Source organism: Manis javanica, chromosome 4 (genome assembly GCF_040802235.1).
Source record: "Manis javanica isolate MJ-LG chromosome 4, MJ_LKY, whole genome shotgun sequence".
Lineage (NCBI taxonomy): Eukaryota > Metazoa > Chordata > Mammalia > Pholidota > Manidae > Manis > Manis javanica.
Genome location: NC_133159.1, coordinates 116,700,669 through 116,724,574, shown reverse-complemented (window position 1 = coordinate 116,724,574; position 23,906 = coordinate 116,700,669). Strand labels below are relative to the sequence as shown.

Genomic DNA, 23,906 nt, shown 5'->3' with positions numbered 1-23,906 from the left:
ATAGTATAGATATTTGTCAAAAAAATTGTTTTTTCAAAACTGCTCCTGATCAAGATCTTTGTGGTTATCAAATTCTAGTGGTCATTTCTCAGTCCTCATCTTTTTTATGTATTCACAGCATTTTTATAGTTAACCACACTCTTTTATTAAAAATTTATTATTATAAAATATACATTAATTTTTTTCAGAGCAGTTTTAGGTCACAAAAAAATTGAGAGAGGAAGCTACAGAGATTCCCATATACCCCATCCTCCCCCAAGCGAAGCTTCCCCCACGATCAACATCACTCCCCAGAATATTGCATTTGTTACCAAGGATGAGCCTCCCAGGACATGTCATGTCCCCCAGAGTCCACGGTCTGCATTAGGGCTCACTCTTGGTGTTGTACATTCTGTGGATTTGAATATACGTATAATGATATGTGTAACTCTGGGGAGAGGAAACCCCGGGACAAATACCTCTAAAACAGAAATCAGTCAAAGGGAGAAATAAAGTATAAAATCTGTTTATTGCTTACAAACTGCAGTCCGAGGACATCTCTCTTTCCTGCTCCAGCAGAAGCAAAACCAGTCCTCCCCCTAACCTCTCAGGTTCAGGTAAGACCTTGGTTGCCCCGGTAATTACCCACTGATATGGAGATGAACTACCCTTCTCCACCTCTGAGGAATGCCTATTGATATGCAGATGCACTAAAGCCATACTTCTCTCCATCCCTAAGGAAGCACTAAAGCCAGGCGAGATGTTCTGGAAATACTACCATTTTACCTATAATATGTATCCATCATGATATCAGAAAATATTTTCACTGCTTTCAAAATCTTCTGTGTTCTACATACTCATCTTTCCCCACCTAACCCTTGCCAACCACTGACTTTTTAAATTGTCTCTATAGTTTTTCCTTTTCTAGAAAGTCATATATTTGGACTTATGTAGGCTTTTCAGAGTGGTTTCTTTCACTTAGTAATATGCATTTAAGTTTCTTCCATGTCTTTTTATAGATTGAGAGCTCATTTCTCTTCAGTGCTGAATACTACTCCATTGTCTGGATGTACTGCCATTTATCCTTTCATCTATGGAAGGACATCTTGGTTGCTTCCAAGTTTTGGCAGTTATGAATAAAGCTACTATAAACATCCATGTGCAGGTTTTTGTGTGGACATAAGTGTTTAGTTTCTTTGGGTAAATCCCAAGGAACACGATTGCTGAATTCATGTAGCAAGAGCATGCTTCGTTTTGTAAGAAATAGCCAAACTGTCTTCCAAATTGGCCATACCATTTTGCATTTCCACAGTCATGAATGGGAGTTCCTGTTGTTCTGTTTCCTCACCAGCATTTAGTGTTGAGTGTTCCAGATTTTGGTTGTTCTAATAGATGTGTAGTGGTATCTCATTTTAATTTGCATATCTCTGATAACATATGATCAGCATCTTTTCATTAGCTTATTTGCCATCTGACTATCTTCTTTAGTGAAGTGTCTGTTAAGATCTTTGGCCCATTTTTTAGTTGGGTGGTTTGTTATCTTATTGTTGAGTTTCAGAGTTCTTGTATATGTTGTGCAACAGTCCTTTATCAGCTGTATCCTTTGTAAATACTTTTGCCCAGTCCAGTTAATCCAGTTGGCTTCCCAGTCTTCCAATTCACTTGATAATGTCTTTCACAGAGCAGTTGTTTTTAATTTTAGTAAAGTCCAGCTTATCAATCAATTTCTTTCTTTCATGGGTTGTGTCTTTGGTGTTAGCATCACAATACCAAGGTCATCTGGGTTATCTTCTGTTGTTATATCCTAGGAGATTTATAGTTTTGTTTTATATTTAGGTCTGTGATCCATTTTAATTTTTTTAAAGGGTGTAAGGTTTGTCTAGATTCATTTTTGCATGTGGATATCCAGTTCTAGTACCATATGTTGAAAAGAGTCTTTGCTGCACTGTAGGATCTTTGCTCCTTTGTCAAAGATCAGTTGATTATGTTTATGTGGGTCTATCTCTGGGCTTTTTTTTCTGTTCCATTGATCTATTTGTTTTGCCAATACCACATTGTCTTGATTACTATAGTTTTATTGTAAGTCTTGAACTTTGGTAGAGTCAGTCCTCCAGCTTTATTCTTCTCCTTCAATATTGTATTAACTATTAAGGATCTTTTGCCCTGTATAAACATTAGAGTCTGCCAATATCCACAAAAATAAACTTGTTAGAATTTTGATTGGGATTGTATTGAATCTGTAGATCAAATTGTGAAGAATTGACATCTTGACAATATTGAGCCTTCTTATCCATGAAAATGGAATATCTCTTCATTTATTTAGTTCTTTAATTTCATTCATCAGAGTTTTCTAGTTTACCTTACAGATCTTGTATGTATTTTGTTAGATTTATTTTATTATTATTATTTTTTCCTTCTCAATGTTTTTTATTTTGATACCATTAATATACAGTTGCATGAACAACATTGTGGTTACTAGATTCCCCCCATTATCAAGTCCCCACGACATACCCCAATACAGTTACTGTCCCTCAGCATAGTAAGATTCTTCTCTGTGTTATACTGCCTTTGCTGTGCCTCCACACACATTATGTGTGCTAATCATAATGCCCCTTTTCCCCCTTATCCCTCCCTTCCCACCCATCCTCCCCAGTCCCTTTCCCTTTGGTAACTGTTAGTCCATTCTTGGGTTCTCTGAGTCTGCTGCTGTTTTGTTCCTTCAGTTTTTTCTTTGTTCTTATACTCCACAGATGAGTGAAATCATTTGATATTTGTCTTTCTCCACCTGGCTTATTTCACTGAGCATAATACCCTCTAACTATTTTGTTAGATTTATACATAAATATTTCATTTTGGAGAGTGCTGATATAAATGGTATTGTGTTTTTAATTTCAAATTCTATTTGTTCTTTCTTGATATATAGGAAAGCAATTGACTTTTATATTAACCTTGTATCCTGCAATCTTGATATAATCACTTACTATTTCCAGGAGTTTTTAAAATAATTCTTTTGTATTTTTTTTACATAGATAACATCATCTGCAAACAACAATAGTTTTATGTCTACCTTCCCTATCTGTATGTTTTTCATTTCCTTTTCTTACTGCTTTAGCAAGGACTTCCAGTGCAGTGTTGAACAGGAGTGCTGCAAGAGGACATCCTTGCTTTAACCTGATCTGAGTGGGAAAGTTTCAACTTTCTCACCATTAAGTATAATGTTAGCTGTAGCTTTTTGTAGATATTCTTTATCAAGTTAAGAGAGCTCCCCTCTATTCCCAGTTCACCAAGATTTTTTATCATGAATGGATGTTTTATTTTGTTAAATGTGTTTTTTGCATTTATTGGCATGATCATATGATTTTTTCCTTTTTGGTCTGTTAATTGATTTTAGAATGTTGAATGAGCCTTGCATACCTGGGATAAAACTCATTTGTTTATGGTGTATAATTCTTTTATACATTGCTTCATTTTGTTGATATTTTGTTGAAGATTTTTGCATTAATGTTCATGAGAGATACTGGTCTGTAGTTTTCTTTTTGTGTAAGGCTTTAGTTTTTTGTATTAGGGTAATGATGGCCTCATAGAATGAGTTATGAAGTATTCTGATCCTATTCTCTGAAAAAGATTGTTGATAGAGACTTGGTACAGGCAGGCATACTTTAGAGATATTGTAGGTTCGGTTCTAGACCATCACAATAAAGCAAATATCACAATAAAGCAAGTCAAATGATTTTTTTGGTTTCCCAGTGCAAACAGAAGTTATGTTTATACTTTGCTGTAGATTGTTAGGCATGCAATAGCATTATGTCTAAAAGCACAATGTACATACCTGAATTAAGAAAATACTTTATTGCTAAAAACGCTAGCATCATCTGAGCTTTCAGAGAGTTGTGATCTTTTTGCTGGTGGAGAGTCTTGTCCCGATGTTCACAGCTGCTGACTGATCAGGGTGGCGGCGGCTGAAGGTTGGTGTGGCTGTGGCCATTTCTTAAAATAAGACAACAATGAAGTTTGCTGCATTGATGGACTCCTCCTTCATGATGATTTCTCTGTAGCATGTGATGCTGTTTGATAGCATTTTAGCCACAGCAGAACTTCTTTCAAAATCAGAGTCTACCCTCTCAAGCCCGGCTGCTGTTTCATCAACTAAATTTATGTAGTATTCTAAATCCTTGCTTGTCATGTCAACAGTCTTTGCAGCATCTTCACCAGGAGTAGATTCCATCTCAAGAAACCACTTTCTTTGCTCATTCATAAGAAGCAACTCCTCATCTCTTAAAGTTGTATCATGAGATGTAGTGATTTAGGCCCATCTTCAGGCTTCACTTCTAATTCTAGTTCCCTTGCTGTTATTTCCCCCACATCTGCAGTTACTTCCACTAAAGTCTTGAACCTCTCACTCAAAAGTCATCCATGAGGGCTGGAATCAACTCCTTCCAAACTCCTATTAATGCTGATATTTTGACCTCTTTGCATGAATCACAAATGTTCTCAGTGGCATCTGGAATGGTACATCCTTTCCAGAAGGTTTTAAGTTTGCCCAGATCTATCAGAGGAATCCCTGTCTGTGGCAGCTGTAGCCTTATGAAATGTATTTCTTCAATAATAAGACTTGAAAGTTGAAATGATTTCTTGATCCATGGGATACTGTGTTAGCAAGCAGGAAAACACATTAAGAATTATTATGTCTTATTTGGTGAATTTATATTTATGTAAATATGAGTTTATCATTAAATAGTGTCCTTCTTTATCCCTGGTCAGTTTTCTTACTTTAAAGTCTGCTCTGTTGGAAATCAGTATAGCTACTCCTGCTTTCCTTTGGTTAGTGTTAGCATGGTCTATTTTTCTCCATCATTTACTTTTAATCTATGTGTCTTTATATTTAAAGTGAGTTTCTTGTAGATAACGTGTAGTTGGGTCATGTGTTTTGATCCACTCTGAAATCTCTTTTTTTTTTAAGATCTAAACAGCTTTATTAAATGACTCAGGAATCAGGAGGCATCCCATCTATCAGGTAGAGTGGAGATCCACTGAGCTGCAGAAAAGGAATGGTTTTTAAAGGCAGAGAGGGAGGGGAAACAAAATTATTAGCAAAGAATGCATTGTTTTAGGCAAGGATGCCCTCCTAAAGAGAATGGAAGGGGTCTATCGGAGAGTTACCTTCTACTGCTGCCCAGGAAATTACATTTGACTGGTTAAAGATTATGCTTCTGGTGGGGTGGGGGTTGAAATTTCACTTAGAATTAGGTATTAAGTTTTGGTTTCTTGATATGGAGCCTTAACATAAATGACTACATTTTGATCCTGTGATTTGTAAAACATGTATGATGTTAACTGAAAGAATCCAGTATGAAAGGCTACACAGTGTAGGACCCCATTTATATGACATTATGAACAAGGCAAAACTACAGAGATGATAAATGGACCATGGGGTGGGGGTTTGGAATGTTCCATGATATACTTTAGTGATGGACACCTGCGTCTATGCATTTGTCTAAACCCATAAATTTTTTATTTTGCATTTTTTTGAATTTTGGTATCAATATACAATCACATGAGCAACATTGTGGTTACTAGATTCCCACCATTATCAAGTCCCCACCACATACCCCATTACAGTCACTGTCCATCAGCATAGTAAGATGCTATAGAGTCACCAGTTGTCTTCTCTGTGCTATACCGCCTTCCCTGTGTGCCCCACCTATGTTATGTGTGCTAACCTTAATGCCCCTTTTTCCCCTTATCCCTCCCTTCCCAGCCACCCTTCTCAGTCCCTTTCCCTTTGGCAACTGTTAGTCCATTCTTGGGTTCTGTGAGTCTGCTGCAGTTTTGTTCCTCCATTTTTTTCTTTGTTTTTATGCTCCACAGATGAGTGAAATCATTTGGTACTTGTCTGAACTCTGTATCTTCTGATTGGTGTGTTTAGACCATTGATGTTAAAAGTGATAGCTGATATAGTTAGATTAAAACCTACCATATTTGTTACTGTTTCTTTTGTGTTGTCCTTGTTCTTTGTACCTATTTTTGTCTTTTACTCTTTTTCTGCCTTCTGTGAAAAGGTTTTAATTGAGCATTTATTATAATTCTGTTTTCTTTCCTTTCTTAGCATATCAGTTATACTTCATTTTTTACTTTAGTGATGGCCTGGAGTTTGCAACATACATTTATAACTAATCCAAGTCCACTTTCAAATAATGCTGTACCACTTCACAGGCAGTGTACCTTGTAATAACAAAATAACCCTAATTCCTTCCATCTCTTGTCATTGCTGTCGTTCACTTCACTTACATGTAAGTATATGTAAGCACATGTGAATATATATACACACACATGCGTAAGATATGCATAAGCATACATAACTGAATACCTTGTTGATATTTTAAACAAACTGTTGTCTATTAGATCATTTAAGAATAAAAAAATAAGTTTTAATTTTACCTCTAGTTTTCCTTACTTTATGCAGATCATTTTCTGACCTATATTATTTTATATTACTTGCAACAAATCCTCTCAATATTTATTTGTCTAAGAAAGTCTATTTTTCCTTCACTTTTGAAAGATAATTTTTCAGGGTACAGAATTCTAAGTTGGTGGTTTATTTCTCTCAACACTTTAAGTATTTTGCTTCACTCTCTTCTTGTGTGATTTCTGAGGAAAAGTCAGTGTAATTCTTTGTTTATATATACATATGGTGTTCTTCTGGCTTATTTCAAGATTACTTCTTTATTTTTGATTTTCTGTAATTTGAAAATGATATGCCTAGGTGGTGGTGTTTTGGGTGTTTAACCTGCTTGGTGTTCTCTGAGCTTCCAGGATCTGAGGCTTGGTGTCTGAAGTTAGTTTAGAGAAATTCTCAATTATTGCTTCAAATATTTCTTTCTTTTCCTCTCTGTGTGTCTTGCTGGTATTTCCATTATGGCAACTGCATCTGGGAATGTCTCTCCCTGTGCACTAGGTTAAACCTCAACCCGAGTGGGAGAGGGAGGGCTCTTGACTCTGATCTGGAAGGAATTCTTGATCAGGTTGAACAAGTGCCAACAAGAAACGAATTTCTTAAAGCAAGAGTAGAAGCAAATGGCAGCAACTGTGCAGGCAGTAGAGAGCATGCAAGAGCAGAGGGAAAAAAGGAAAGTTAATTGAACTCTTGCTCCATGTTGGGTCACCTGGCATCCTGTGTCTGCATGGCAAGGGAATTTCCCTACCACCCCAGAATGTAGGGGAGCCCTGGAGCACTGGATGGAATGAGTTTATGTTCTGAGAACTTCCCTACTGGTCTGAAATAAAACAGAGAGAGAGAAAAGGATTGTATTAAGACTAGAAAGTTAGATGAAATAGCAGAGAGACAAAGACACTTTCCCCCAGAGGTAGAGTTCAACAAGTTCTTGTCTTTATCATGGAAAAGAATTCAGACAGATGCCTTAGGCTTATGCAACAAGAAATTTTATTTGATAAGTTAGTTCACACACAGACAGGAGTGCAGGCAACCTTGGAGAGGAGGTGCACTTAATGGTGTAGGGTTTGGGCTTTTTATAGGGCCTTTTGGGTAGGGGTTGGCACAAAGCATGATGAATACAGGTGATTCATAGTTACTCTGAAGTTTTGTCTTAATAGGGTTATTCAGGTGACTGTGTTGATCCAGATCTCAGCATCCTTTACCCACATAGGTTTATTGGCACTCGGGAGGTCTGTTTTTTGTCTTGGTTACAAAGTTACTTAATTGGTCAAGGGACTGGAAGAAGAGCAAGAACAATATATAGATTAAGTTAAAGACTAAGCTGCACCTTTTTTGCAGGCTAAGTAGATTTTACAATGGCATGACTCTTGTCCCATTTCCCTGCTCTATCTCAGTTACATGTGTTACTCTTTTTTTAGTTGTCCTTTAGACATTGTTATTTTTAAGTCTTTGTTCTCCTTTTGTGGTTTTCGAGGATTCTATTATATTCTGATAAATTCTGTAATACAGAGATTGCTCAGCTGTGTCCACTCTACTGTTAAAAAAAATCAAGTAAATTCAAAGATCTAATTGGTTTTATTAAGTGACTCATATATTAGGCAACATCCCATCAACCAGCAGAGAAATGCTCCACGGAGTTGTACAAAATAGAAGGTTTTTATAGACAGAAGAATGTGGGAAACACTAGTTAAAGCAAAAGAAAAGATTAGGGACTGTTTCAGGTAAGGCCTCGTCCCTTAGACGAACCAGGGCATCTTATGCAGATGACCTCACTAGGAAGGTCCAAACTGATTGGTTTACAGTCCCCTCCTAGCAGAGGCTGCAATTGCAGTTGGGTTGGCCATTAAAAGCCCCAGTCTGGTGATTTGGTCTAGGAGAAGTAACTCCATGTTGGGCCATGTTTTTCTTTTTAACACTACTAATAGTGTTAAATACACTTAAAAAATATATAACACTTTGACGGCAAAGGCATTATTCATTTCTGTTATGGTATGTGGCTCCAGGGGGAAATGGTATTCCTGTAGCCTGGTGAATAAATCAGTGTCTTGCCAATGGGTTTCAGCCCAAGCAAGTTCAATATGGATTCAGTGTGACCAAAGAAAATGACAGCAAATGTTCTTTGGGGTGAAACAGTTTATTACCCAGCTGGTTCTCCCAGTGGTAGGTCGAGCACTAGCATCTCTGCCTCTGCCCAGAGCACTGGGCTGAGCTCTCTATTTAGTGCAATAATAGCTTATTGCCTAAAGGTGTGGGAACAGTAGCCTAGCAACAGGCCAGTTACATCATCAGGTGGTTTAAGTTCAGTGAGGATCCTGGCCATAGGAACCCCAACTTCCCTACACTCTACCCCTCCAGGATTCTTGCCTTACAATCTAACACTTTCAATCTTCCGCAATGGTCCCTGTGTGAGAAAGCTGGAGCACTGTAACCAGATTCCACAACAGCAACAGAGGATAACAACAACTTAGAGATAATAACAAAATTTAAGATACGAGATTTTGATACAGGTAACAAAAATTATAATAATCCTCAAGCCACAGGAGGTTCCTAATAACAAAAATTATAATAATCCTCAAGCCAGAGGAAGTTCCCAATCCACAAAGACCTTAGAGATGATAAGGCACATGTTTTAATGACACCAACATAGATAAATCTTGTCCATCAGGTAGGAAGCAGGCAAGAGAGTGGTCCTGTGATAGGACTGTAGCAGGAAGGGGGTCCTTTCCAGGTCTAGCATACCATACTTTTACTCCTTTCCCCGTGGGGGTTACTGAGGGGTCTATATATAGTGCTATTGGAGGTGCATGCACTGGCTATAATGATAAAATAAAACTCCCCGGTAAGATGCTCCTACCTTCTGGTCATTGAGGATTTACTACTGTGACCTTTGGTGGCCAGTCTGCTGTTATTCCAGGAATACACAGGAGGCCAGCTTCCAGGCCTTGTCCCCAAGGTGCCAGGAGAGCCAGCCATCATTGGTCCATGTGTTGAAAGGTCCAAGGCCACGTCCACTCAATGGAGTCTCTGGGGTTCAGTGCACCTGGTGCTGGCAGCAAGATATTATTCTGGTGGCCGAACCTCGGCTTCAGTGATTCTTCCTTGGTTTGTACTTGCCGTTGTATAGGGGAGGCAGCAATATATGTTAGCATGTCTATGGGGCTCAGGGCTCCCTTTCGGGGTCTCTCATTCAAATGCCTTAGCACTGTCCATAAGCAGACTGACAATCCCCGCAGACTATCTGTATCTGACTTTAGTCCAGATTTTAACAAGCCATTGTGCCTCTCTGTCATGCCTCCTGTGGTAGGATTGTATGGCACATGAAACTTCCATTTGATTCCCTGCTGTCTCACCAATTCCTGCATTGTATGTCCAGTAAAATGGGTGCCCTGATCACTCTCAATTACCTGCGGTTGGACATAGGCGGCAAAGAGATGCTCCAGGCCTCTTTTGGTTGTCTGCTGGTCTGCGCAATGGGTAGGAAAAGCAACCAGAAGTCCAGTAGCTGTGTCCACACAAGTCATGGCATACTGATATCCTTCTGACAGAGGCAGAGGCCCAATATAGTCTATCTGCCACCTGACAAGAGGCATAGGCCCCTTAGCTATTGTCCCATGTTGCTGTGGAACTTGGTGTAAGCCTGTTTTGGAGCACATGACACACTCCTGCCAGGCTCTACTAACTTCCTCAAAGGTCAAAGGCAAGCCCCACTGACTGGCTACAGCCCACATTGTCTTTTGCCCCACATGCAACAAATGCTAACGCAACCATTGGGCTATATCAGAGAAAGGCTTTCCTTCTAACCAACATATCTGGGCCAATTTATATGCTTCATCATTTCCTGGGGATGCCAGTGGCAAATGACCTGTCACATGGTATACTGTAATTATTTTAGTCTGACCACAGGCCCATAAGTCTTGCCACAATTCTTGCCTCCAAAGGGGTTGGTGACCAACCAGCCAGTTGGCATGATACCAGGTTGGTAGCCACAGGGTCAAGCCCCGATAGACAGCCCAGCTGTCAGTAACAGACAACTATAGGGGAGGGCTCCTGGGTGATCATGAGCCATACTGCCTGGAACTCAGTCCATTGACTGCTCTTCCCCTCACCATCTTCCATCCATATTATCTCAGTCTTAGGATGAAAAGCTGTGGCCCTCCATTTTGGGGGATGCCCACGGCTGGAGGCATCTGTGTACCATGCATTTTTGGGTATAGGGGCTCCTCCCTCCCAATAGGGACTCTCTGCTACTAATGGTTCAAAAGCAAGTTCTTCCTGCTTTTCACTAGTATATGTCACAGGCCCTAATAAGTGTTGGAGTTTTTCACTCAAGGGGCTATTAGAGAGGGCACTACTCTGCTGTAGGTAAGCACCCCACTTGGCCAGTGTGGGCATTTGTGCCACACCACTCCTTGGCTTTTGGGTCCAGTCTCATACCCACCCCAAGATGGGATAGGTGGTTATTACCTTTATCAGGGCCATTCCAGTGATGGGTTCTGTAGCTAGCAAGGCATGATACATGGCAGCCAGTTGTTCTTTCAAAGTATATCATACCTCTGCCTCTTTCCAGAGTTGTGACCAGAATCCAATAGGTTGATGAGTTCATTCAAGCCGCTGCCAGAGACCCCAGCCATAACCATCTTCAGTCACATGAACATCCAGCTCACAGGGCCTTGATGGGTCTATCACACTCAAGGCCTGCACAGCCTTGACTGCCCATTTTGCTGCAGTAAAGACAGATGCACATGTCTCATCCCAGTCCAACCTGATGCCCTTTCATACCAACTGGAATAAGAGCTTCAGAATTTGTGCCAAGTGTGGGATAAACACTCTCCAGTAGTCTAGAACATCCAAAAACTCCTGTAGCAATGCTAGCTCAGTCTTCAGCAGCTCTCTTACCTTCACCTCAATGCTTTGTACCTGGTATTCTCGTGCCACCTCTGCCTGTGCTTCCCTCAGGAGTTTGTCTTTTTCCTTGGTGGCCTTTTCCTCCTTCAGAGCACCTGGCAGTGCTGCTGTCTTGTTCTGCAAGGACTCTTTTACCTCTTTAATGGCACCTCACTGCTGGTGTTCTCATACTGCCTCCTCTCGCATCAGTGCCATTTCCTTCTTCAGGGAATCCACAGAAGTTTGTAGCTCACGTTCTCATGCTGCCATTTCTTGGGTATTTTTCAGGAGCATGTCCTTCTCTTCTGTAGACTTTTTTAATACTGTGAGAAGCAGCTAACCCACAGTCCCCACTGCCTCATGGGTACTCTGTCTCTCAAAAGACCTACTTACTATATACCAAGGGCCACCTGTACAGCCTCAGGTGTCACCTCCACTTGCCTCCAGTCCTGGGGTGGGGCCCAGTCCTCTAGGAGGCAAGGTACCTCAGACCACATACCCACTGGGGGACACTCCACTGTCTCCGTGTCTTGCCAATGGGTTTCAGCCCCGGGCAAGTTCACTGTGGATTCAGTGTGACCAAAGAAAATTGACAGCAAAACATTCTTGGGGTGACAGGGTTATACCCAACTTTATTTCCAGGTGGCAGGTCAGTCACTAAAATCCCTTTCACTCACAGCGAGTCTGCATGCAGCAAGCCGGTCTCTGCCTCTGGGCCCTTCTGTCTGCACAGCTGTCCTCTGGGCCTCTCTGTCCTCACAGCCATCCTCTGTGCCCCTCTGTCTGCACAGCCATCCCACACAGCTGTCCTCCAGGCCTCTCTGCACAGTTGTCCCACACAGCCATCCCCTGGGCCTCTGTCCTCGGCGCTGCCACCACTCCAGCCTCTGCTCTGCTCTCCTGCAGCCTTGCAGCCCTGCCACCGTGTCGTGCCCAGAGCACTGGGTGGAGCTCTTTTTATAGAGTCAACAGCCATGTATTGCCCATAGGTGTGCAGTGAGCTAGTCAACCACGGCCAGGTGAGAATCCTGGCCACAGGAACTCTCATTTTATCCACACTCCCCATTCATAGGGGCAGCCGGTTGAAGCACCCCTCCCATGAAGGCAGCCTATCATTTTCCTTGGTCAACAGTGAACCCTGAAGACTTCGCCAATTGTCTTGCCAATGGGTTTCAGCCCTGAGCAAGTTCGCTATGGATTCAGTGTGACCAAAGAAATTGACAGCAAAACATTCTTTGGGGTGAAAGGGTTTATTACCCAGCTTGTTCTCCCAGCAGTAGGTTGAGCACTAGCATCTCTGTCTGCCCAGAGCACTGGGCTGAGCTCTTTATATAGCACAATAATAGCTTATTACCTGAAGGTGTGGAAGCAGAAGCCTAGCAACAGGCCAATTACATCATCAGGTGGTTTAAGTTCACTGAGAAACCCAACTTCCCCACAATTGGTGTGACCAAAATCAGTCTAGGTAAAAAATAGATTCAGAGAAGCCTGTTTATTGCTCACCATGCATTCTTTTCCTCTGGCAGCCACTCTTGGTCCCCATCTCTCCTGTCCCATTGTGCCCACTTGCCTCTTCACCTGCCCTCCTGGGAGAAACTTCGCAGACAGATCCTGGGTGATTGACAGGCTCCAGACTAATCACGCTACAGAGGGAGGAGAGAACAGCCTCTCTCCACCTCTTGGCCTGGAGGCTGCAGGAAGAAACACCTATTGATATGTAAATGTACTAAGACCAGACCAGAGATTCTGGAAATACTGCAATTTTACCCCACATGGTGTTTAAAAAAAATTTTTTTGTGGCATTTCTTTTTGGTTCTTAGGAGTTCCATCTCTCTGCTTACTATCACATGTTGGTTCTTAAATGCCGTCTACTTTTTCCATTAGAGCCCTTAGCCACAACCATGATTGTTTGAATTCCTGATCTGATAATTCTAAAATTACTGCCATGTCTGACTCTGTCTCTTCAAATTGTATTTTTAGTACTGCCTTGTTTAAAAGGAATGGCTGTCCTTTAGTAATGTGATGGTGGTGCCAGGGTTCTTGTTTGCAGAGTCGAAGAGTGAACTTAGCAAACAGTCAAGGTAGGAGAGCCAGGGAGAGGCTTTTATTTAGAGATACAGTGAGAGAATAGAGCCCCTGGCTCATGCCAGGAGGGGACAAAAAAGTCTGTACTGGTGCGGTTGTCTAGGGGATTTATAGGCAGTTGAGAGACAAAGAGCTAGGGATGCAGACCCACCAGATGGTCTCTAAATGTTTATCTTTGAAGAGACACTAAGTTTCTTATAACTTTTCCAGACTATTTTGCAGAGTTAACATAAGAAATTTACTGCTTTGATTCTTTCCCAGAATAGCAGTTTCTTGGTTTGGAAGTATATCAATCAAGGCTGTTTGTCTTGCTGTCAAGATGGGCTGAGTTATTGTCTGTTTGCTAAAAAGTAAGTTAAGAATCTTCTTAACTTCTTGGGTATAAAAATGCAATCTTTAAGATGGAATCCTTCTTGCCCTTCCCTATGTTGTTTACAGCTGGGCCTCCCTGCTATATTAATTGTCCAGGTTATATATTACTTGATTAGGGGCTGGAGGAGGAAAAGCAGCACCTGGGTGAAGTTAAAGATAAACTGGGCCTTTTAGCAGGCTAAGGTAAATTTTACAATAGCCTCATTTAATTGACACAAACAAGACATGGGCTATGCTGAGGCATTTTCTTATCTTGGGGATGTTCAAATATTCCAGGTCAAGTTACTCCTGGCTTTTTAATTTTAACTAATCTGCACTGAAGAATGCTTATATTCCTAGTTTGATATTTTACTTTTAGAGGATTAATGTGACTCTGTCTTTGTTTAATTGTTTAATATGGAGTTTTGGTAGGGGTGTTTTTCCAGAGGCCTTCACCCTACTCTGACTACACCCACAATCCCTGTCTCAATGGTGAGGTGAGAGGAAGGGGAATTGTTCCCTGCCCTGTTGTTAGGGCGCAGTCTTTCAGTGAGCCTATGCCTCTGCAGTGTTTCCCATTTTTTCCCCACCTGCTTTAGGTGGGATGGGGATGGCTAGAGGGGACTGGAGTTGGCTATTTCCCTTCTCCTGTGTAAATTAGGCTCTGAGCTTAACCCCAGCTGATTAAACTCTGGTTAAGTAGTTTCCCCTGAGGGCAGGCCTTGTTAAGGGGAACACAATGCTCTGACCTGTTTAAAAATGGTTCCCTTTTCAACAACAACAAATGCTGGCGAGGTTGTGGAGAAAGGGGAATCCTCCTACACTGCTGGTGGGAATGTAAACTAGTTCTAACATTGTGGAAAGCAGTATGGAGGTTCCTCAAAAAACTCAAAATAGAAATACCATTTGACCCAGAAATTCCACTCTTTAGGAATTTACCTAAGAATGAAATGCAGCAACCCAGTTTGAAAAAGACATATGCACTCCTATGTTTATCACAGCACTATTTACAATGGCCAAGAACTGGAAGCAACTTAAGTGTCCATCAGTAGATGAATGGATAAAAAAGATGTACATATACAAAACGGAATATTATTCAGCCATAAGAAGAAAACAAATCCTACCATTGCAACAACATGGATGCATCTAGAGGTTATTGTGCTCAGCGAAATAAGCCAGGCAAAGAAAGACAAGTACCAAATGATTTCACTCATCTGTGGAGTATAAGAACAAAGAAAAAACTGAGGGAACAAAACAGCAGCAGACTCAGAGAACCCAAGAATGGACTAACAGTTACCAAAGGGAAAGGGACTGGGGAGGATGGGTGGGAAGGGAGAGATAAGGGGAAAATGAGGCATTATGATTAGCACACATAATGTAGGGGGTGGGGACATGGGAAAGGCAGTAGATACAGAGAAGACAAGTATTGATTCTATAGCATCTTACTACGCTGATGGACAATGACTGTAATGGGGTATGTGAGGGGACTTGACAATAGGGGAAGTCTAGTAACCATAATGTTGTTCAAGTAACTGTATGTTAATGATAAGAAAGAAAGGTCCCTTTTTCCTACTAGAAACAGAAAGGGATTTTTTCTCCCCTTTTTACCATGGGAATTTGGTTGAGTTCCTGGAGTTAAGTATGATAGTATGTATATGTGAGCCCCCTGTGACTGGGTCCTCCTGTAGGTTTTTTTTTTCTCTTCTTTTTATTTATTTATTTATTTATTTTTTTTATTTTTGCTATCATTAATCTACAATTACATAAAGAACACTGTGTTTACCAGGCTTCCCCCCTCACCAAATCCCCCCGCCACACCCCACTACAGTCACTGTCAATCAGCATAGCAAGATGCTGTATAATCACCACCTGTCATCTCTGTGTTGTACAGCTCTCCCTGTACCCGCCCCCCCACAACACTATACATGCTAATCATAATGCCCCCTTTCTTTTTCCCTGCTCTTATCCCTCCCTTCCCTCCCATCATCCCTAGTCCCTTTCCCTTTGGTAACTGTTAGTCCATTCTTGGGTTCTGTGATTCTGCTGCTGTTTTGTTCCTTCAGTTTTTCTTTGTTCTTATACTCCACATATGAGTGAAATCATTTGGTACTTGTCTTTCTCTGGTTGGCTTATTTCATTGAGCATAATACCCTCTAGCTCTATCCATGTTGTTGCAAATGGTAAGATTTGTTTCCTTCTTATGGCTGAATAATATTCCATGTTGTATATGTACCACATCTTCTTTATCCATTCATCTACTGATGGACACTTAGGTTGCTTCCATTTCTTGGCTATTGTAAATAGTGCTGCAATAAACATAGGGGTGCATCTGTCTTTTTCAAACTGGGTTGCTGCATTTCATTCTTAGGGTAAATTCCTAAGAGTGGAATTCCTGGGTCAAATGGTATTTCTATTTTGTGCATTTTGAGGAACCTCCATACTGCTTTCCACAATGGTTGAACTAATTTACATTCCCACCAGCAGTGTAGGAGGGTTCCCCTTTCTCCACAACCTCGCCAACATTTGTTGTTGTTTGTCTTTTGGATAGTGGCGATCCTTACTGGTGTGAGGTGATATCTCATTGTGGTTTTAATTTGCATTTCTCTGATGAGTAACGATGTGGAGCATCTTTTCATGTGTCTGTTGGCCATCTGAATTTCTTCTTTGGAGAACTGTCTATTCAGCTCTTCTGCCCATTTTTTGATTGGATTCTTTGCTTTTTGTTTGTTGAGGAGCATGAGCTCTTTATATATTTTGAATGTCAGCCCTTTATCGGATCTGTCATTTATGAATATATTCTCCCATACTGTAGGATACCTTTTTGTTCTATTGATGGTGTCCTTTGCTGTACAGAAGCTTTTCAACTTGATGCAGTCCCACCTGTTCATTTTTGCTTTTGTTTCCCTTGCCCAGGGAGATATGTTCATGAAGAAGTTGTTCATGTTTATGTCCAAGAGATTTTTGCCTATTTTTTTTCTAAGAGTTTTATGGTTTCACTACTTACATTCAGGTCTTTGATCCATTTTGAATTTACTTTTGTGTATGGGGTTAGACAATGATACAGTTTCATTCTCTTACATGTAGCTGTCCAGTTTTGCCAACACCAGTTGTTGAAGAAGTTGTCATTTCCCTATTGTATGTCCATGGCTCCTTTATCGTATATTAATTGACCATATATGTTTCAGTTAATATCTGGACTCTCTTGTTCCACTGGTCTGTGGGTCTGTTCTTGTGCCACTACCAAATTGTCTTGATTACTGTCACTCTGTAGTAGAATTTTAAGTTGGGAAGCAAGATCCCCCTGCTTTATTCTTCCTTCCCAGGATTGCTTTGGCTATTCAGGGTCTTTTGTGATTCCATATGAAGTTTAAAACTATTTGTTCCAGTTCGTTGAAGAATGCTGTTGGTATTTTGATAGGGATTGCCTTGAATCTGTAGATTGCTTTAGGCAAGATGGCCATTTTGACAATATTAATTCTTCCTAGCCAAGAGCATGGGATGAGTTTCCATTTGTTAGTGTCCTCTTTAATTTCTTTTAAGAGTGTCTTGTAGTTTTGAGGGTCTTTCACTTCCTTGGTTAGGTTTATTTCTAGGTATTTTATTCTTTTTGATGCAATTGTGAATGGAATTGTTTTCCTGATTTCTGTTTCTGCTAGTTAATCGTTAGTGTATAGGAAAGAAACATATTTCTGTGTATAAATTTTATATCCTGCAACTTTGCTGAATTCAGATATTTGTTCTAGTAGTTTTGGAGTGGAGTCTTTAGGGTTCTTTGTGTCATGGGTATCATGTCATCTGCAAATAGTTACAGTTTGATTTCTTCTTTATCAACCTGGATGCCTTGTATTTCTTTGTTTTGTCTCATTGCCATGGCTGGGACCTCCAGTACTATGTTAAATAACAGTAGGGAGAGTGGGCATCCCTGTCTTGTTCCCGGTCTTATAAGAAAGGCCTTCAGCTTCTTGCTGTTAAGTATGAAGTTGGCTGTGGGTTTGTCATATATGGCCTTTATTATGTTGAGGTACTTGCCCTCTATACCCATTTTATTGAGAGTTTTATAATGAATGGATGTTGGATTTTGTTGAATGCTATTTCAACATCTATGGAGATGATGATGTGGTTTTTGTCCTTCTTTTTGTTCATGTGGTGGATGATGTTGATGGATTTTCTAATGTTGTACCATCCTTGCATCCCTGTGATGTATCCCACTTGGTCATGATGTATGATCTTCTTGATGTATTTTTGAATTCGGTTTGCTAATATGTTGTTGAGTATTTTTGCATCTATGTTAATAAGGGATATTCATCTGTAATTTTCTTTTTTTGGTGGTGTCTTTTCCTGGTTTTGGTGTTAGAGTGATGCTGGCTTCATAGAATGAGTTTGGAAGTATTCCCTCCTCTTCTATTTTTTGGAAACCTTTAAGGAGAATGGGAATTATGTCTTCTCTATGTGACTGACAAAACTCAGCAGTAAATCCATCTGGCCCGGGGGTTTTGTTCTTGGGTAGTTTTTCGATTGCCAATTCAATTTCATTGCTGGTAATTGGTCTGTTTTCGTTTCCTGTTTCATCCTTGCTTAGTCTTTGAAGGTTGTATTTTTCTAGGAAGTTGTCAATTTCTTCTACGTTTTCCAGCTTGTTAACATATGGATTCTCATAGTATTCTCTAATAATTCTTTGTATTTCTGTGGTGTCTGTAGTGATTTTTCCTTTCTCATTTCTGATTCTGTTTATGTGTATGGATTCTCTTTTTCTCTTAATAAGTCTGGATTTGGAATTATCTGTTTTGTTTATTTTCTCAAAGAACCAGCTCTTGGTTTCATTGATTTTTTTCTTTTGTTTTATTTTTCTCAATTTCATTTATTTCTTCTTTGATTTTTATTATATCCCTCCTTCTCCTGACTTTGGACCTCATTTGTTCTTCTTTTTCCAATCTCAGTAATTGTGACTTTCAACTATTCATTTGGGATAGTTCTTCCTTCTTTAAATAGGCCTGGATTGCCATATACTTTCCTCTTAGAACTGCCTTCGCTGCATCCCACAGATGTTGGGGCTTTGAGCTGTTGATTTCATTTGTCTCCATATATTGCTTGATCTCTATTTTGATTTGGTGATTGACCCATTGATTATTTAGGAGCGTGTTGTTAAGCCTCCATGTATTTGTGAGCCTTTTTGTTTTCTTTGTACAATTTACTTCTAGTTTTATACCTTTGTGGTCTGAGAAGTTGGTTGGTACAATTTTGATATTTCTTAATTTACTGAGGCTCTTTTTGTGACCTTGTATGTCGTCTGTCCTGGAAAATGTTCCATGTGCATTTAACAAGAATGTGTATCCTGCTCCTTTTGGATGTAGAGTTCTGTAGATGTCTGTTAGGTCCATCTGTTCTAGTGTGTTGTTCAGTGCCTGTGTGTCCTTACTTATTTTCTGTCTGATGGATCTGTCCTTTGAAGTGAGTGGTGGGTTGAAGTCTCCTAGAATGAATGCATTGCATTCTATTTCCTCCTTTAATTCTGTTAGTATTTGTGTCACATAAGTTGGTGCTCCTGTATTGGATGCATATATATTTATAATGGTTATATCCTCGTGTTGGGCTGAGCTATTTATCATTATGTAATGTCCTTATTTATCTCTTGTTACTTTCTTTGTTTCGAAGTCTATTTTGTCTCATACAAGTACTGCCATACCTGCTTTTTTCTCCCTATTGTTTCCATGAAATATATTTTTCCTACCCTTGACTTTTAGTCTGTGTGTGTGTTTGGGTTTGAGGTGAGTCTCTTGTATGGAGCATATAGATGGATCTTGCTTTTTTATCCATTGTATTACTCTGTGTCTTTTGAGTCATGCATTCAGTCCATTTACATTTAGGGTGGTTTTGTAAAGATATGTACATATTGCCATTGCAATAGTACAATGCAAAAGGCTTTAGATTTGTGCTTACCAACGGTTCAAGGGTAGCTTCTTTACTATCCAATCATCTAACTTAACTTGCTTATTAATCTATTTTAAACACAGCATTATGATTCTTTATTTCTTTCCCTTTTTATTCCTCCTCCTCCATTCTTTATATGTTAGGTGTTTTATTCTGTACTCTTTTGTGTTTCCTTTGAGTGCTTTTGTGCATAGTTGATTTTATTTTTTGCCTTTAGTTAGTATTTGGTTGGTCTGCTTTCTTTGCTGTGATTTTATTTTCTCTGGTGACATCTATTTAGCCTTAGGAGTGCCTCCATCTAGAGCAGTACCTTTAAAATATCCTGTGGAGGTGGTTTGTGGGAGGCAAATTCACTCATCTTTTGTTTCTTTTGGAATTGTTTAATCCCTCTTTCATATTTAATTAGTAATCATGCTGTATACAGTATTCTTGGTTCAAGGCTCTTCTGTTTCATTACATTAAGTATATCATGCCATTCTCTTCTGTCCTTTAGGGTTTCTGTTGAGAAGTCTGATGACAGCTTGTTGGATTTTCCTTTGTAGGTGACCTTTTTTCTCCCTCTGGCTGCCTTTAATACTCTGTCCTTGTCTTTGATCTTTGCCATTTTAATTATTATATGTCTTGGTGTTGTCCTCCTTGGGTCCCTTGTTTTGGGAGGTCTGTAGGCTTCAGTGGGCTGAGAGACTATTTCCTTCCCCAGTTTGGGGAAGTTTTCAGCCATTATTTCATCAAAGACACTTTCTATCCTTTTTTCTCTCTCTTCTCCTTCTGGTACCCCTATAATGCAAATATTGTTGCATTTGGATAGGTCACAGTTCTCTTAATATTCTTTCATTCATGGAGATGCTTTTATCTCTCTATGCCTCAGCTTCTCTGTATTCCTGTTCTCTGATTTCTATTCCATTAATGGCCTCTTGCACCTCATCCAGTCTGCTCTTAAGTCCTTCCAGAGATTATTTTATTTCTGTATTCTCCCTCCCAACTTGATCCTTTAGCTCTTGCATATTTCTCTGCAGGTCCATCAACATCATTATGAGCTTTATTTTGAATTATTTTAAAGGAAGATTGGTTAAATCTATCTCCCCTGGTCCTCTGTCAGGGGTTGTCTGGGTAATTCTGGACTGGACCCAATTCTTCTGCCTTTTCATAGTGATAGAAGTAGTTGTTGGCAGGTAGCACATGTGTTAGCTGGGAGAACAATGTCCCTTCCTCCTTGCTGCTTGCCCTGCCCTTCGCTCCCTGTGCCATTTATCTGCACTCCAGGATCAGGCTCTCTGTTAATTTCCTGAGCCATGGAGGGCAGGACAACCCAAAGCCCTATGGGGAGAGGCAGGCGTGCCAGGTGTACTCTCCTGTGAGAATGGCGCCCCTTCATGCCTCTGCTTGCACTGGGCTGCTGCTCACCGACAATGGCCCCAGGTGTGGCCTGCATCGCTGTGTGCTGGTTGGATGTTCTGGGTGGCTGCTGTGGGTGCAGCATCTCCCAGGCTTTTCTACTGTGGCCACACAGGAGTGGGAATGAACGGCGGGCTGTTTATCCCCGTGAGGGACTTCAGAGCTGCGTTTTCACCTAGGTGGTTAGGTCACTTGAAGTTCCCTGGGATTTCCAGCTGCTGGGATGAGTGTGCTGGGATGATTCCATCCAGCTGTGAAGTCCCTGTCCCTTTAAGACGTTCAAAAAACACTTGCTTTTCTTTTGTCCCGAGGGAGCTGGCTATGGGGACCTGCTCATAGATTTTACTTTTCTGTTTCCCTACTATCCATGCAATGTGTGTCTGTGCTATCAGTGTGGATCACTAGGGCTAGTTAAGTAGCAGTCCTGTGCTTCCACTTCCCTCCCCACTCCAACTCCTCTCCTCCCACTGGGGAGCTGGGCTGAGGGAATCACTTGGGTCCCGCTGTGCCGTGGTTTGTATCTTACCCCCTTCGTGAGATGCTGAGTTCTTGCATGTGTAGATGTAGCCTGTCTTTTGTAATGTATCCTCTGGTCTCTCTGTTAGGTGTAGTTTTATTTGTTGTATTTTCAAAAATATTATTGGGTTGGGGGGAGATTTCCGCTGCCCTACTCATGCCACCATCTTCCCCTCTTTTTTCTAATCCGCTTTTAATACCCTCCATTGTGCTCTTCAATGATTGGATCTCTGACTGGAATTCATTCCTGGGTTTTTGAATATCTTTCTGTACCTACATGAGCATGGTAATGATTTTTATTTTGAACTCCCTTTTGGGGAGATTCATGATGTCGATGTCATTTAAATCTTTCTCAGGAGGTGTATTAATAATTTTACTTTGAATCAGGTTCCTTTTGCATTTCATATTCATATATGGCATCCTCTAGTGCCCAGAAACTCTTCTTTATGGAGCTGCTCAGCCTCTGAAGCAATGTCAGGGGTCACAGGGGAGTGGTATTGGTGCCTGGGGGTAGGAAAGAGTTGTTTCCTTCTTCTCGGTTGCTATGCCTGTCTCCACTGCCTGAACCAGTGGCCCGAGCGCACAGGTATAAGCCTCTGTGTTTTGCATTTCTAGTTGCTGCAGACATATCTTCCCTCTGGCTGACCTAATGCCAGGGTAGGGTTTGCTGGTTTTTGAGCCATGTGGGGCTGGCTGGGAGAAAGGTGCAGTAGGCTCTGTGTATCATGGAGGGGGTCTTTGGAGCTGTGTAGCCAGCCAGGGAGCTGGAGCACCTGAAAATCATGAAAGCTCCCAACCTGCTGGGCAGAGTGCACCTGGACAATTTTGTCTACCTGTCCTTTCTCCTGAGCAGTATGCTCTGTGCAATCCTTGCCCCTTTAGCAACCCTCCAGCTAAGGGCTTCCTTATTAGGAAGACTCTCAGACTGCCCACCTTTCTTTTGTCCCAGAGCAGCCAGATATGGACCCCTGCTTTCCACAAGCTGCTGGAATCTCAGTCTCTCCAGGAATTCTGCCTGTCTTAGCTTTCCAACCCCCTAATCATGAGAGTACCATGCAGCACCATGAAATGTAGGTTTGTGCTCCCAGAGCAGATCTGTAGTTAGGTATTCAGCAGTCCCAGGCCTCCACTCCCTCCCCACTCCATTTCTCTTCCTTCTGCCAGTGAGCTGGGGTGGGGGAAGGGCTTAGGTCCCACCAGGCTACAGCTTTGGTAAGTTACTCTGTTCCGTGAGGTCTGCTCTTTTCTCCAGGTGTATGCAGTCTGGCGCAGCCCTCTTTCCTTTTGCTCTTTCAGAATTAGTTGTATTAATTATATTTTTGTATTATATGCAGTTTTAGTAGGAAGCCTCTATCTCACCTCCCATGCCACCATCTTTAATCCTCTTATTTTTACTGAATATTTTAAACCCACTGTTGAGGCCTACTTCAGAATAAAAGATTTCTTTCAGAATATTACTCCTCACTAACAATGCACCTGGCCACCCAAGAGCTCTGATGGAGATGTACGAGAGTAATGTCTTCATGACTCCTAACACAGCATCCATTCTGCAGCCCTTAGAACAGGAGTCATTTCAATTTCAAGCCCTATTATTGAAGAAATACATTTCATAATGCTATAGCTGCCACACATGGTGATTCTTCTGATGAATCTGGGCAAATTGAAAACCTTCTGGAAAGAATACATCCATTCTAATTCCATTGAGAACATTTGTGATTCATGGAAAGAGGTCAGAATATTAACATTAGCAGGAGTTTGGAAGCAGTTGATTCTAATCCTCATGGATGACTTTTTAGTGATAGGTTCAAGACTTCAATGGAAGTGACTGCAAATATGGGGGAAATAACAGAAGGGAACTAGAATTAGAAGTGGAGCCTGAAGATGGGACTGAATTGCTACATCTCATGATATAACTTTAACAGGTGAGAAGTTGCTTCTTATGAATGACCACACAGAGTGATTTCTTTGAGATGGAATCTACTCCTGGTGAAGATGCTGTGAAGATTGCTGACACGAGAAGCAAAGATTAGAATATTACATAAACTTAGTTGATGAAACAGCAGCTGGGATTGAGAGGGTAGACTCTGATTTTGAAAGAAGTTCTGCTGTGGCTAAAATGCTATCAAACAGCATCACATGTTACAGAGAAATCATCATGAAAGGAAGAGTCTGTCAACGCAGCAAACTTCACTGTTGTCTTATTTTAAAAAAATGACTACAGTCATGCCAACATTCCCCACCTGCCACCCTGATAAGGCAGCAGCTGTGATCGAGACAAGACTGTCCACCAGCAAAAAGATCACAACTCTCTGAA

The 23,906-nt window shown here is 40.8% G+C and overlaps 1 protein-coding gene across 6 annotated transcripts in view; it reads left to right on the top strand.

Annotated features, from left to right (window-relative positions):
• The window catches only part of ULK2 (unc-51 like autophagy activating kinase 2), a 163,639-nt gene that overhangs the window by 72,220 nt on the left and 67,513 nt on the right, over positions 1-23,906 (top strand). The window lies entirely within an intron of this gene.